A 12,899-nucleotide genomic window follows, 5' to 3' on the forward strand; every position below is an offset into this window, starting at 1 on the left:
ACAAGTGTCCAATAAATCTGTGCCAATAAAAGGGATCATCTCCCTCCTGTCCTGTGCATTACGTCATAATCTTCAGACACGCGGCCTCGTTGATCTATTGAAGGTTTGGAATTCCTCCATTGCCATGAAGGACCTTGACAACACAAGGTAAATTACTGGTAAATAACAATGCCAAAATGTGTAATTAATTGCTAATTGAAACAGTGCTGTTTTTTAAAGGTAGAAACCAAATTGTTCACAGTGTGTTGTGTATATAATCTGCATTGGTTTAACTTGAAGGCACCATCCTAAAACTTTAAACCAAAGAGCTTACTGTAAAAATAACATTATGTTTCTGACATATGTCGTTTTTAGGGCCAAACTGTAACTCATTAACATCAGCAAACATGGTTAATTTATGATGCTCTGCCATTTGTTTTGTGTAAAATTGATCTCATTCTTAAGACCCTCTTATAATTTCAGCAGGCTGCTGCACAAAATAATTTTCATTTCAATAGCACTGGAAAATATCAAACAGGCAGGGTTAAAGGCAAAAACAACCGTGTTGTAATGTGATTTTGCACTATTTATTTTTTACAGATATGGTCCAGTCAAGGATCTTGATCTAACAATATGATGGGGTGAGCACTTGCAGGGAATGGGATTGACTCGCAGGTTGGAATCATGTATAGTAAACTGCAGTGGGATTCAGAAAGGTAGGTTTGATTTTCTTATGGGTAGAGAGGAGGATGAAGCCTTAAACTCTTGCTATACAATACAATACAATACAATACGGGTTTATTCGTCACATTGCACATGAAGTGCAAGTGAAATGAATATGTCAGCAGCGATACAATGAGAAAGAACACACAATACACAATAAAAATTCAACACAAACATCCACCACAGCATTCATCACTGTGGTGGAAGGCACAAAAATTGGCCAGTCCTCCTCCATTTCCCCCCGTGGTCGGGACCAGAGTCCAGAGTCAGTCCAGGGTCGGCTCTTCCCCACCGGAGACCGCGGCTTCAGGATGGTGTAGGCCGCAGGCCAGCGGTCGAAGATTTAAAGTCCCCGCCGCGCCGCAGCCAGACGCACCGCAGACCGCAGGGCCGGCGGTCGAAGCTCCCCCTCCAGGGATCCCCGGTGATGGTAAGTCCACGCCGGGTCCGCGGTAGAAGTTGGCCGCGGGCTGGCGGTGGAAGCTCCTTCTTCATGGAGGTCCCCCATGAGGGATGTAGACGCCGCGCCAGCTGGAACTCTGCAGACCGCGGCTTCAGGCTGCCGGCTGCCGTGGGCCATGAATACTGAGCTGCCATTTTAATGGTCTGGAGCATTGGGGCAGGCCTGCTCCGTGCATGTCTGCCTTCCTCTATGTGTAAATATGCAGTGGGGTTAATGGCTTAGATTCCTGAACAGCCCATCACCAGATATGAGTGAGAGTGAGGAGCAACTTCGTGCAGGTATGCCTGAAACTTTTTTCCTGAGGAAGCGTGAACAGTACGCTCCTCAAATGCTCATTTCCTGTTTTTAAGGGAGAAATACATGGCCAGCAGTTTGGAAGTTTCTTCTTATAATATCATGTTAATTGATCCACCTGATGAGTACTTTTTTAACTCAATGCTCAGCTGCTAAAACATTGTCCATCAGCTGGGAACCACATACAAATGTCTGCCGTCCTACAGGCAGTGATACAGTCCTCCATCGATGTTTAAATATTGCACTCATATTCTTCAGTACTGCGGTTGCCACCGCCATGAAACAATCTGGACAAATTCCAAGTTGTGGTTCTCTAAATAATGTTTTCCGAAGCTTTCTCAACGATAATCCAGTTACATTTTGGAGTGTTGGCTTTCGATGTGGAAGGAAGAAGTGATGTCATTGTCGACTTCCTGAGTCTTGATCTTAAATCAGTACGTCACATGAGGATGCAGCAGGCACAGGAGCCTTAATTTAATTTAAAGTTTGTTTGGATAGGTTCTGCATATAAATTGTGACAGGTTTAATGGCATCAGACTTCGAGCCAAAGTGAGAAATGTGTGGTACAAAGAGCTCTGCTTGCTGCTGGCATGGTTTCTGTGATCAAACGAGAACAGACTCACATGGGACACATTAATTCACACTCAGTGAGGGGATATCCTGCAACATGCAATCAACTTGAAAAAGGTTACAAAACGAGGACTTGCATTTACTGCCGAATACAAATTCCCAGTTAAGGGAGGAGTTCTTTTTTTTTTTTTCTCAAATAAAAATTTAAGATTTTGCTACTTTTGCCTGAGACATTTTGTGTATAACAATTTCTACAGGAATAATCCTAGAGTGAACAAAAATATTTTTGTATTGCTTGTATTTTGAATTGGGGTAATCTTTAAAAAGCAGGCAATAAAGGCCATGAGTCACGGTGGTACTCAAAGGAAGCTGAGATGACATGCAGTTGGTTGAAACTGCCTCTAATTGGTGTTATCAAGTGCCTTCAATGGTCACAAGTTCAATATTAACATTACCTTTACCTGCCACTTGTAATTCAGGATATTCTATTAGTGACCTGCATTTCACAGACTACTATCACTGATTTAAACATCTGCGTCAGGTACTTAGTCAAAATGCCATGCAAAATCTAGAGTTGGCCATTGGGAATTGGAAGTCAGAGTGCTGTATTTAAAAGGCAGAGTCCAATGAAAAAGTGCAGTTTAGTTTAGCTTAGAGATACAGCGCGGAAACAGGCAGGCCCTTCGGCCCACTGAGTCTGCCCCGACCAGCGATCCCTGCACACTAACACTATCCTACGCACATTTGGGACAATTTACAATTTTACCAAAGCCAATTAACTTACAAGCCTGTATATCTTTAGAGTGTGGGAGGAAACCAGAGCACCCATGGAAAACTCACGCGGACATGAGCAGAACGTACAAACTCCATACAGACAGCATCCGTAGTCAGGATTAAACCCGGGTCTCTGGCACTGTAAGCCAACTGCTGCGCCACCGTGCCATCCCAAACCATTCTGTCTGCCAGCTGATCCCTTGTGGTTGTAAAGCTGGGTGTAGATGTAATATCAAGAGTTTCATTCACTGATAAGCGGAACACTGATGATCAAGTTGGCTACAGAGCTACAGAAGTCCAGATCTGGACTTAGCCAATATAAAAAATGTCATTCACTGGAGGATCAGAAACAAACTGCAGAAGTTGAGCAAAGGATGTTGGATGAAGGCAAAAATAAAGATAAAAATGCAATGTACTAAAACTAAATCATTAAGGGTTAGGACAGAGTAGATGCAAGGAAGCAAGGAGGATATTTTTCCTAACTGGGTGGCAAAATAAGAGGTTAGCCATTCAGGACAGAGATGAGAAGAAATTCCTTTACCCCCAGAGGATGTTGGATTTCACTGCCCAAGAGGGTAGTGGAAGCTCAGACCATAAGTAAATTAAAGACAGATTGATATATTTTGGGATGTGAAAGGAATGAGAAGAGAAATAGGATTAGCGCTACAAAGTGGCACTGAGGTAATAGATCAGACACGTTCTGATGGGATGACAAAGCAGGCATGAGAAGCAACACGGACTTCTCCTGCTTCTGTTTATTATGTCCTTATGTTCACAATTTTAGCAACTCTCATTAATCAGAAAGAGTGAGATACACGAAGAGTGGGACAGACCGTGGACATGAATATGAGTGTTAGCCTCCGTGGCAACAAGCTGAAAATGTTGTGCCTCTGTGTCTTGTATTGTTTGAGGGAAAAGAGCACTGACGACAAATCTGATAACTCTCATTCTCAGAACTTTAATCATGTGTTATGAATCTTATAGAACAATTTTCAGGAGAGAAAAGACAATAAAAGCTAACTATTGTCTCTCATTTTTCTTGGGTACATCTGAAGCCAATAAGACTTTAACATCAGCAGTGGCACCTACAATCTTTTGCACTACATTCAACACCAAGTCGGATGAAGCAATCCGTTAACCCATTAGTTCTAGTTTTCTTACATCATATTCCTATTCACAAGAAGTGATGGGCTCTTGGTCCAAAAGCACTGAGCAGAATGACTGCAGCAACATAAACCATCAGCATTGACTCACATCCACCAGGATTAGTGGTGAGTTCAGATCTGGACTACCGTTGCTCTGTAACCAACTTTATCACCTGTGTTCCTCTTATCAGTGAAGGGAACTCCTGATGTTAACCCTACAACCAGTTTTATAACCATATGGGCCAGATGAAAACATGTGCACCAGATAACAGAATAAAAATAGTCATAGACTCATAGAACATGAAAACAGGTCCATTGGCCTAGCTTGTCTCTGCCGACCAAGATGGCCCATCTAAGCTAGTCCCATTAAAGACTTTTCCTATCCATGTACCCATCCAAATGTCTTTTAAATGTTACTAGACCAAGAGGGACCAGTTGGGTCCCGTCCCCTCAACGTGCGGTTGCGGGGGGGGGGGGGGGGGGGGGGGGGGGCTGCGGCTTCACACACACACTAACCACCCACACACATACGGGGGGTGGGGGGTAGAGGAGGGGGGAGAGGGAGATGGGGTGGGGAGAGGGGAGGGGGGGGGGGAGAGAGGGAAGAGGGAGGGGAGAAGAGGGGGAGAGGGAGAGAGGGAGAGCAGGGGGGGAAGGGGGAGAGAGAGGAGGGCGAGAGAGAGGAGGAGAGAGGGGGGCGAGAGAGAGGAGGGGGAGAGAGAGGAGGGGGAGAGTGAAGGGGGGGAGCGGGACGGGAGAAGAGGGGGAGAGAGAGGGGGAAAGAGAGGAGGGGGAGAGAGAGAAGGGGAGAGAGAGGAGGGGGAGAGAGAAGAGGGGGAGAGGGAGGAGGGGGAGAGAGAGGAGGGGGAGAGAGAGGAGGGAAATGATCTGACCCATGTAGTACCAAAGAAATACAATGCAAGAAGCTGTATTTCAGAGCCAGAATTTACAACCTGCAATGAGTAGAAAGCAGAGCTGTGTGATTTTTTTCTTCAGTTCTTCACTGGCCACTTATTGCTTGCCTGCTAATTTAGAACCTCCCTTCACCCCCCACCCCCTAGACACAAATGCTGGAGTAACTCAGCGGGTCAGGCAGCATCTCTGGAGAAAAGGAATGGGTATCGTTTCGGGTCGAAACCGTTGTTCAGACTGAGAGACGTTACCCTTTGCTTTTCTCCAGAGATGCTGCCTGACCCGCTGAGTTACCCCAGCATTTTGTGTCTATCTTCGGTATAAACCAACATCTGAAGATCCTTCCTACATTCCCCCACCACCTTCCATATACTTTTCTAGCCATCATCCACACTGGTGGGAATTTCCCTTGTATAACACCAGTTACTTGGGCTCCTAACAGTGGCACTCATGAGCTGCCTCTGTCCTCTCTGCTCCAGTGTGCCTCTCCCCTCCTCTTTATGCTCCATTGTGATGCACTCATCAACACACCAGGCATTCGATTTGACTCTTACAGAGGAACATCCATTATTAATGAATTTTGTGAAAGCTTCAATTAACAAAAACATAGACATTCCACTTGTTGAGGAAACATCTTTAAACAATTTAAGGATATAAGGAATAGACTGAAGAAGGGTCTTGACCCTAAACACGACCTGTTTTTTTCTCTCCAGAGATGCTGCCTGACCCGCTGAGTTACACCTGCCTTTTGTGTCTAAAATAACTAATAACAGATAACTAAAAAGACAATACGGGAAGAAAAGAAGAGGTACGAAGGTAAGCTAGCCAAGAATATAAAGTAGGATAGCAAAAGCTTCTTTGGTTATTTGAAGAGGAAAAAATTAGTTAAGATCTTAGTTAAGAATTAGTTATTTATTATGGGGAACAAGGAAATGGCAGATGAGTTGAACAGGTACTTTGCATCCATCTTCACTAAGGAGGACACAAACAATCTTCCTGATGTACTAGTGGTCAGAGGATCTGGGGTGATGGAGGAACTGAAGGAAATCCACATTAGGCAGGAGATGGTGTTGGGTAGACTGATGGGACTGAAGGCTGATAAATCCCCAGGGCCTGATGGTCTGCATCCCAGGGTACTTAAAGCTTTTGGCTCTAGAAATCGTGGTCTCATTGGTGATCATTTTCCAATATTCTATAGATTCAGGATCAGTTTCTGTGGATTGGAGGGTAGCTAATGTTATCCCACTTTTTAAGAAAGGCAGGAGAGAGAAAACAAGGAATTATAGACCAGTTAGCCTGATATCGGTGGTGGGGAAAATGCTGGAGTAAATCATAAAAGATGAAATAGTGGCACATTTGGATAGCAGTAATAGGATCGGTCCGAGTCAGCATGGATTTACGAAGGGGAAATCATGCTGGACTAATCTTCTGGAATTTTTTGAGGATGTAATTAGGAAAATGGACAAGGGAGAGCCAGTGGATGTAGTGTACCTGGACTTTCAGAAAGCATTTGATAAGGTCCCACATAGGAGATTAGTGGGCAAAATTAGGGCACATGGTATTGGGGGTAGAGTGCTGACATGGATAGAAAATTGGTTGGCAGACAGGAAACAAAGAGTAGGGATTAACGGGTCCCTTTCAGAATGGCAGGCAGTACCTAGTGGGGTGCCGCAAGGCTCGGTGCTGTGACTGCAGCTATTTACAATATATGTTAATGATTTAGATGAAGGGATTACAAGTAACATTAGCAAATTTGCAGATGACTCTAAGCTGGGTGGCAGTGTGAACTTTGAGGCGGATGCTATGAGAGTGCAGGGTGACTTGGACAGGTTGGGTGAGTGAGCAGATGCATGGCAGATGCAGTTTAATGTGGATAAATGTGAGGTTATCCACTTTGGTAGCAAAAATAGGAAGGCAGGTTATTATCTAAATGTGGTCAAGTTGGGAAAAGGGGAAGTACAATGGGTTCTGGGTGTCCTTGTTCATCAGTCAATGAAAGTAAGCATGCAGGTAAGAGCAGGCAGTGAAGAAAGCAAATGGCATGTTGGCCTTCATAAAAAGAGTTGAGTATAGAAGCAAAGAGGTCCTGCTGCAGTTGTACACGGCCCTAGTGAGACCACACCTGGAGTATTGTGTGCAGTTTTGGTCTCCAAATTTGTGGAAGGACATTCTTGCTATTGAGGGAGTGCAGCGTAGGTTCACAAGGTTAATTTCCGGGATGGCGGGAATGTCATATGCTGAGTGAATGGAGCGGCTGGGCTTGTATACTCTGGAATTTAGAAGGATGAAAGGATATCTTATTGAAACATATAAGATTATTAAGGGTTAGGACACCCTAGAGGCAGGAAACATGTTCCTGACATTGGGGGAATCCTGAAGCCGGGGCCACAGTTTAAGAATAAGGGGTAAGCCATTTAGAACAGAGATGAGGAAACACTTTTTCACACAGAGATTTGTGAGTCTGTGGAATTCTCAGCCTCAGAGGGCGGTGGAGGCTCTTAAAGATAGCGGAGTCAGGGTATATGGGGAGAAGGCAGGAATGGGGTACTGATTGTGGATGATCAGCCATGATCACATTGAATGGCGGTGCTGGCTCGAAAGGCCGAATAGCCTACTCCTGCACCTATTGTCAATTGTCTATCTAAGGGAAAGGAACATGTAAATAGGAATAGGAATAGGCTATCAGCAGCTCATACGGCGTCTCATGCCTATTCCGCCACTGAAAGTACTTGGCTGACCTGACCTTTGGTCTCAATTCACAATAAGTTCATAATTTCATAAGTGATACAATCAGAATTAGGCCATTCGGTTCTGGACATTCAAGCTCTTGACCCATCTCTATAACAACAACTCACTCCATCTGAGGGCTGTTGAGGTCTGCAGTTCCACATCATACTCCCCTCACACCATCCGCATTGCCAAGCCCATTTTAGAATTCGATATGTATAATTATCATCTCCAATTCTAAATCCCAGAGGGCACAAGACCCAGTCTGCTTAATCTTTTGTCATGGTCAACCTATTTATCCCAGGAATCCAAAAGTTTGTTTTTAGTTTTTAGTATCAAGAAATATGTAGAAGAGATGCGGATATAGAGGAAGAATCACAGATCTGCCACGATTTCATTGAATCGTAGAGAAGGCTCTGAGGGATAAATCATCTGCTCCTGATTCCAGTTTCCTAGTTGAATGGATGAAGTATTCACAGCAGTAACCACTGGGGTCATGAAGTTTGGAAATGTTCCAGGGGAGGAAGAAGGCAACGCTGGCGATGTATTGAATGTTGTGTTAAATGCTCCACCTGGGCCGAGGAGGATACCAAAATGGTAGCTTTATAAACAAAAGTAAGATATCGGGATATGATTAATGTGTCCCATACTTAAACAGAACATCTATTGATTTGCCATCTGACCACTTGATACCCTGGGTGATTAAAACACCCAAACAAGATGGAAGAGTTAAGTCATGGGATCACAAATGTTCGGGAAATATATAGTTGGAGGAGAGTCTTTGGGTTCTTAGTGGGTGATTTATGTTAACAGTAAAACATACGCCTTTGGGACATTTTAACAGCAAAGTAAAAGAAACACTGCAGGAGACACGGACCTGTAAAAGACAGTAATTGGAACAATATGGCAAGAAACGACCAGTAGCTGTCTGCTTACGGAGCACAAGTGACTGAGCCAGAGGCAGAGAGTATGACAACAGAATCGTGCAGTGTGACTATTCAATGTAAACTAATGCATCTGTTACAGATCATATTTCTTTGAACAAATTATATTATGTCTTTGTGATAATATTCATAGTTAAAGAGTGCTTTTCCATATGTGCATTAAGGTAACATGTGGTTTCTAAATAAGGCTAAATGCACAGACAGCCAATGCTTGATTGTGAAGGTAGGAAATCAACCTGAAACTGAGAAGTTCTTGAGAAAGACTATTACAGATTTAAAGTTATAATAATTACATTTAAAATTGCAACCCATTAACTCTTTGCGTCCTGAAGGACCATTTTAGTGTTCTACAAAATGATTGTACCGTATGCTTCTAACATAGAACTTAACATAGAAACATAGAAACATAGAAAATAGGTGCAGGAGTAGGCCATTCGGCCCTTCGAGCCTGCACCGCCATTCAATATGATCATGGCTGATCATCCAACTCAGTATCCTGTACCTGCTTTCTTTCCATACCCCCTGATCCCTTTAGCCACAAGGGCCACTTCTAACTCCCTCTTAAATATAGCCAATGAACTGGCCTCAACTACATTCTGTGGCAGAGAATTCCAGAGATTCACCACTCTCTGTGTAAAAAATGTTTTTCTCATCTCAGTCCTAAAAGATTTTCCCTTTATCCTTAAGAAAGAGAAACGTTCAGAAGATATCTTCAAACACAACAACCTCAGCGTAGGCTGCATCCTCTGAATTTGCCATCATTGTTTTACCCCCAAAACAGAAATATTAAACAAGGTGTTCTGAGCTTATCAACAATATATCAATCATAGTAAATATTGATTTCAGAGCCTCATGATATTAATTTCCTTAGCACTGTTTATAATTGATGCACAGCCAGTAATTACTTTGAAAGTGAACTGTTTGGTTGATAAAGATGAATATTATAGGATACTAGACCAAGTGCAGACCCGTTGGGTCTGCTCCCCCAACGCAGCCGTTCCCTACCCGTAGCCCCCACGGGAGACGTGGTCCTCCAACTCAAGCGGCTCAGGAATCAGCAGTGCGGCTGTTTTTAAATGGCGTCTTTGAGGTGAGATGCGGGCGCCAGCAGCCGTTATGGTCGCTGGCCAGCAGGAGGCGACAAAATTAGTGAGTGGTGGGGGGGGGGGGGGGGGAGAAGGATTTGATTAAAAATGTGTACGTAAACACGACAAAATTTAATGAGGAGTGGATACTTGGAATGAAAAGTGAAATCTCTACCGAAATGGAAAAAATCAGGGCGTTTGTGGGTCGGGTGTTGTCGTGGCAACGAATCAAAGGCTGGCAGCCACGTCAGAAACACACACAGCCACACAGCCAGACACACACAGAGTTTTAAAGATAGATAGATAGATAGATAGATAGATAGATAGATAGATAGATAGATAGATAGATAGTTAGATAGATAGATAGATAGATAGATAGATAGATAGATAGATAGATAGATAGATAGATAGATAGATAGATAGATAGATAGATAGATAGATAGATAGATAGATAGATAAAGAGAAAAGGCAGAAAAAAGAGATCCATGAATGGAAGTATGGAAGGAAACATTGAAACATTGAAATTAAAATGTAAAAACTCCTGGGTAGCGATGTGATACTAAATGAAAGTCCATAGGATGGGATAAATCCTATCCTATTCAATGGACTTTCATTTTGTATCACATCAGATAAATCCTATCCATCCAATGGACTCCAATAAAGTTGTGGTGATCGCACACATTGAACGTTTTTCATATACACCACTTCCAAGGCCTTAGACTCAATCACTATTTATAAATTTGTTAGATCAGTTTTATTTAAAAATAATATACAACTTAAATTAATATGAAAAGGATAAGGCCACACCTTTCTTATAGTTCTCTTTACTACCAACCAATTTGAAAAAAAAGCATACTGTGGGTGACAGATATAACAACTTGCAAAGTGAACAGAAATATTTAAATAATTCAGCACCTTTCTGGCACAGTACTAGCTGAGAGAATATGAGTCTCAGGGAAATCATTTTTGAGTTACAAATGTTATTGCTTCTCTCAGACACCTCAGCATGAAAATATTTGAAACAGAGTGTGGGATGTCTGTGGGGAAGATCAAGCAATGTACAATTGTTCCTGAATAAGGAAAATTGTTTCCTGGTTAAGATCATGCTTGCAGCAAAGAGAATGGCAAATCAGAGGGTTGGAATATCTATGTATTACTAAAACTCTCATCTGGTTTGTTTGATGTGTGATTCTGTCTACGTGCGTGTGTGTGTGTGTGTGGATGTCTGCATATGTGATCCTGAAATTACGCCAAAATGGTACACGATAGCCCTAGAATGTTTGGACCACCTTATTCACAATTGCCCTGTGGTGTGGTGTGGTGGTTCAGATTGATGTTATATTTTACAAGATTCACATTTTAAACTTTACATAATCCAGTTTGAGAAAAATCACTTGAAGTTGCAGTGGCAGTTAGCAGCTATGACAACACAATGGGATCTCATTTACATAAACTGCCCATCAGCAGTGCTCCACCCCAAAATTACATCACAATGGGATCTCATTTACATTAAAAAAAAACAGCAGCTTTCACCTCACAATGACTTCAAGGGGGTAGGGAGGGAGGGAGGGAGGGAGTGAGTGACTGAGGGTAGGGGAAAGGGAGGGAGAGGTGAGGGAGGGAGTGGAGGAGGGGAGGAGGAGAGGGGAGAGATGAGGGAGGGTGAAGATGGGGGGGGGGGGGAGTGTTGGTGGATGAGCGGAAATGAGCCGCGCCAGCGCAGTTGGGGGCTATGGGTGAGTTGTGGAATATTGTGTTGGGGGAACGGATTGCGTTGGGGGAATGGGTGAGTGGTGGAAACGGGTTGTGTTGGGGGAACGGGTGAGTGGTGGGGTATTGCGTTGGGGTAACGGGTCCCAACGGGTCCCACTTGGTCTAGTGAATACTAAAATTCAATAGGACCAACAGAATTACAAAAATGTTCTATTTTGTCAAAGTCAAAGTCAAAGTCAAAGTCAAAGTTAAAGTCAATTTTATTTGTTACATACACGCAAAGGTGCAGTGAAATGAATTGGCAGCAGTGATACACTTAAAAAGAACACACAATACACAATAAGATTTAACACAAACATCCACCACAGCATTCTTCACTGTGGTGGAAGGCACAAAGTTCAGCCAGTCCTCCTCTCTTGTTCACCCGTGGTCGGGGCCATGAACCCTCCATAGTCGCTACTACGGACGGCCGGATGTACAGGCCCTCTCGTCGGGATGATCTAAACTCCGACGTTGGGACGGTCGAACACACTCTGCGGCTTGAAGTGCCCAAATCGTCACTTTCTTATCGGAAACCGCGGCTTCAGAATGTTATAGGCCACAGGCCGGCAGTCGGAGCTCCTCTCCGGCGATCCCAGGCTCCGGATGGTAAGTCCACGCCCCGCCCGCGGCTAAAAGCTCTGCAGACTGCGGATTCAGGATGCTATAGATCGCAGGCCGGCAGCCGGAGCTCTTCTCCAGCGATCCCCGGCAAGGGATTGTAGACTACGTGATGGAAAGTCCACGCCGCACCCGCGGCTAGAGGATGTTGTAGTCCGCGGCCAGTGATCAGAGCACTCCTCTCTGGCAACCCCCCGGCAAGGGTTCGCCCACTCCGCGATGGAAAATGTTCACACTGCGCCTGCTGCTGATGCTCCTGGCCCGACTCCAGGAAAGGCCACTCCAATCCAAGCTGTTAGGCCGTGAGAGGGGAAGCGGAGAAGCGACATGGAAAAGTCGCCTCTCCGCCGAGGGTGACTGAAGAACGGTTTCCCCCTTCCCCCCCACCCCCCCCCCTCCCCCCCGCCACGCAAGACACACCGAGAAACACCCAAAACAAACACTTAGACAAACCAAAAAAAATCCCAAAAAGTCTAAATAACGGACACATTGTTGGCAGGGCAGCCGACTCGCAGCGCCCCCCACTGGTGATTGAAGATGGTCTTATTCCAAATTCTTCCAGTATTGTAAGTTAAATCTTTTAATAGACTGTAGATTAAAAAATGCCGCCAATAATTTATTTTGTTCAATGAGATTAACTGTTCACAAAATACCTATCGCTATAGCTTATTTATATTTATGGGAATTTGTGTAAACAGCTGAAATAACCTTAGTTATGACAAGTGAAGTAAATTCTGTGAAATAAGTCTGCACAGTCCTACAATTTCTGGTGCTCTTAGTTTTAAGATGAGGAATTCCGTTCTTTTGGAATGAATCTAATCTCCTCTGTTATAACTTGACTTCTTGTTTCCTTCCATAGTTCACCAACTACCTTCTATTCTGACTGCTGGATTTTATTATGAAGTTATAC

The 12,899-nt window shown here is 43.8% G+C and overlaps 1 protein-coding gene across 18 annotated transcripts in view; it reads right to left on the bottom strand.

The window, feature by feature from the left end:
- Positions 1-12,899, bottom strand: part of col25a1 (collagen type XXV alpha 1 chain) — a 654,016-nt gene that overhangs the window by 182,773 nt on the left and 458,344 nt on the right. The gene's annotated exons all lie outside the window — the stretch shown is intronic.

The sequence above is a fragment of the Amblyraja radiata genome, chromosome 1 (assembly GCF_010909765.2).
Source record: "Amblyraja radiata isolate CabotCenter1 chromosome 1, sAmbRad1.1.pri, whole genome shotgun sequence".
Classification (NCBI taxonomy): Eukaryota; Metazoa; Chordata; class Chondrichthyes; order Rajiformes; family Rajidae; genus Amblyraja; species Amblyraja radiata.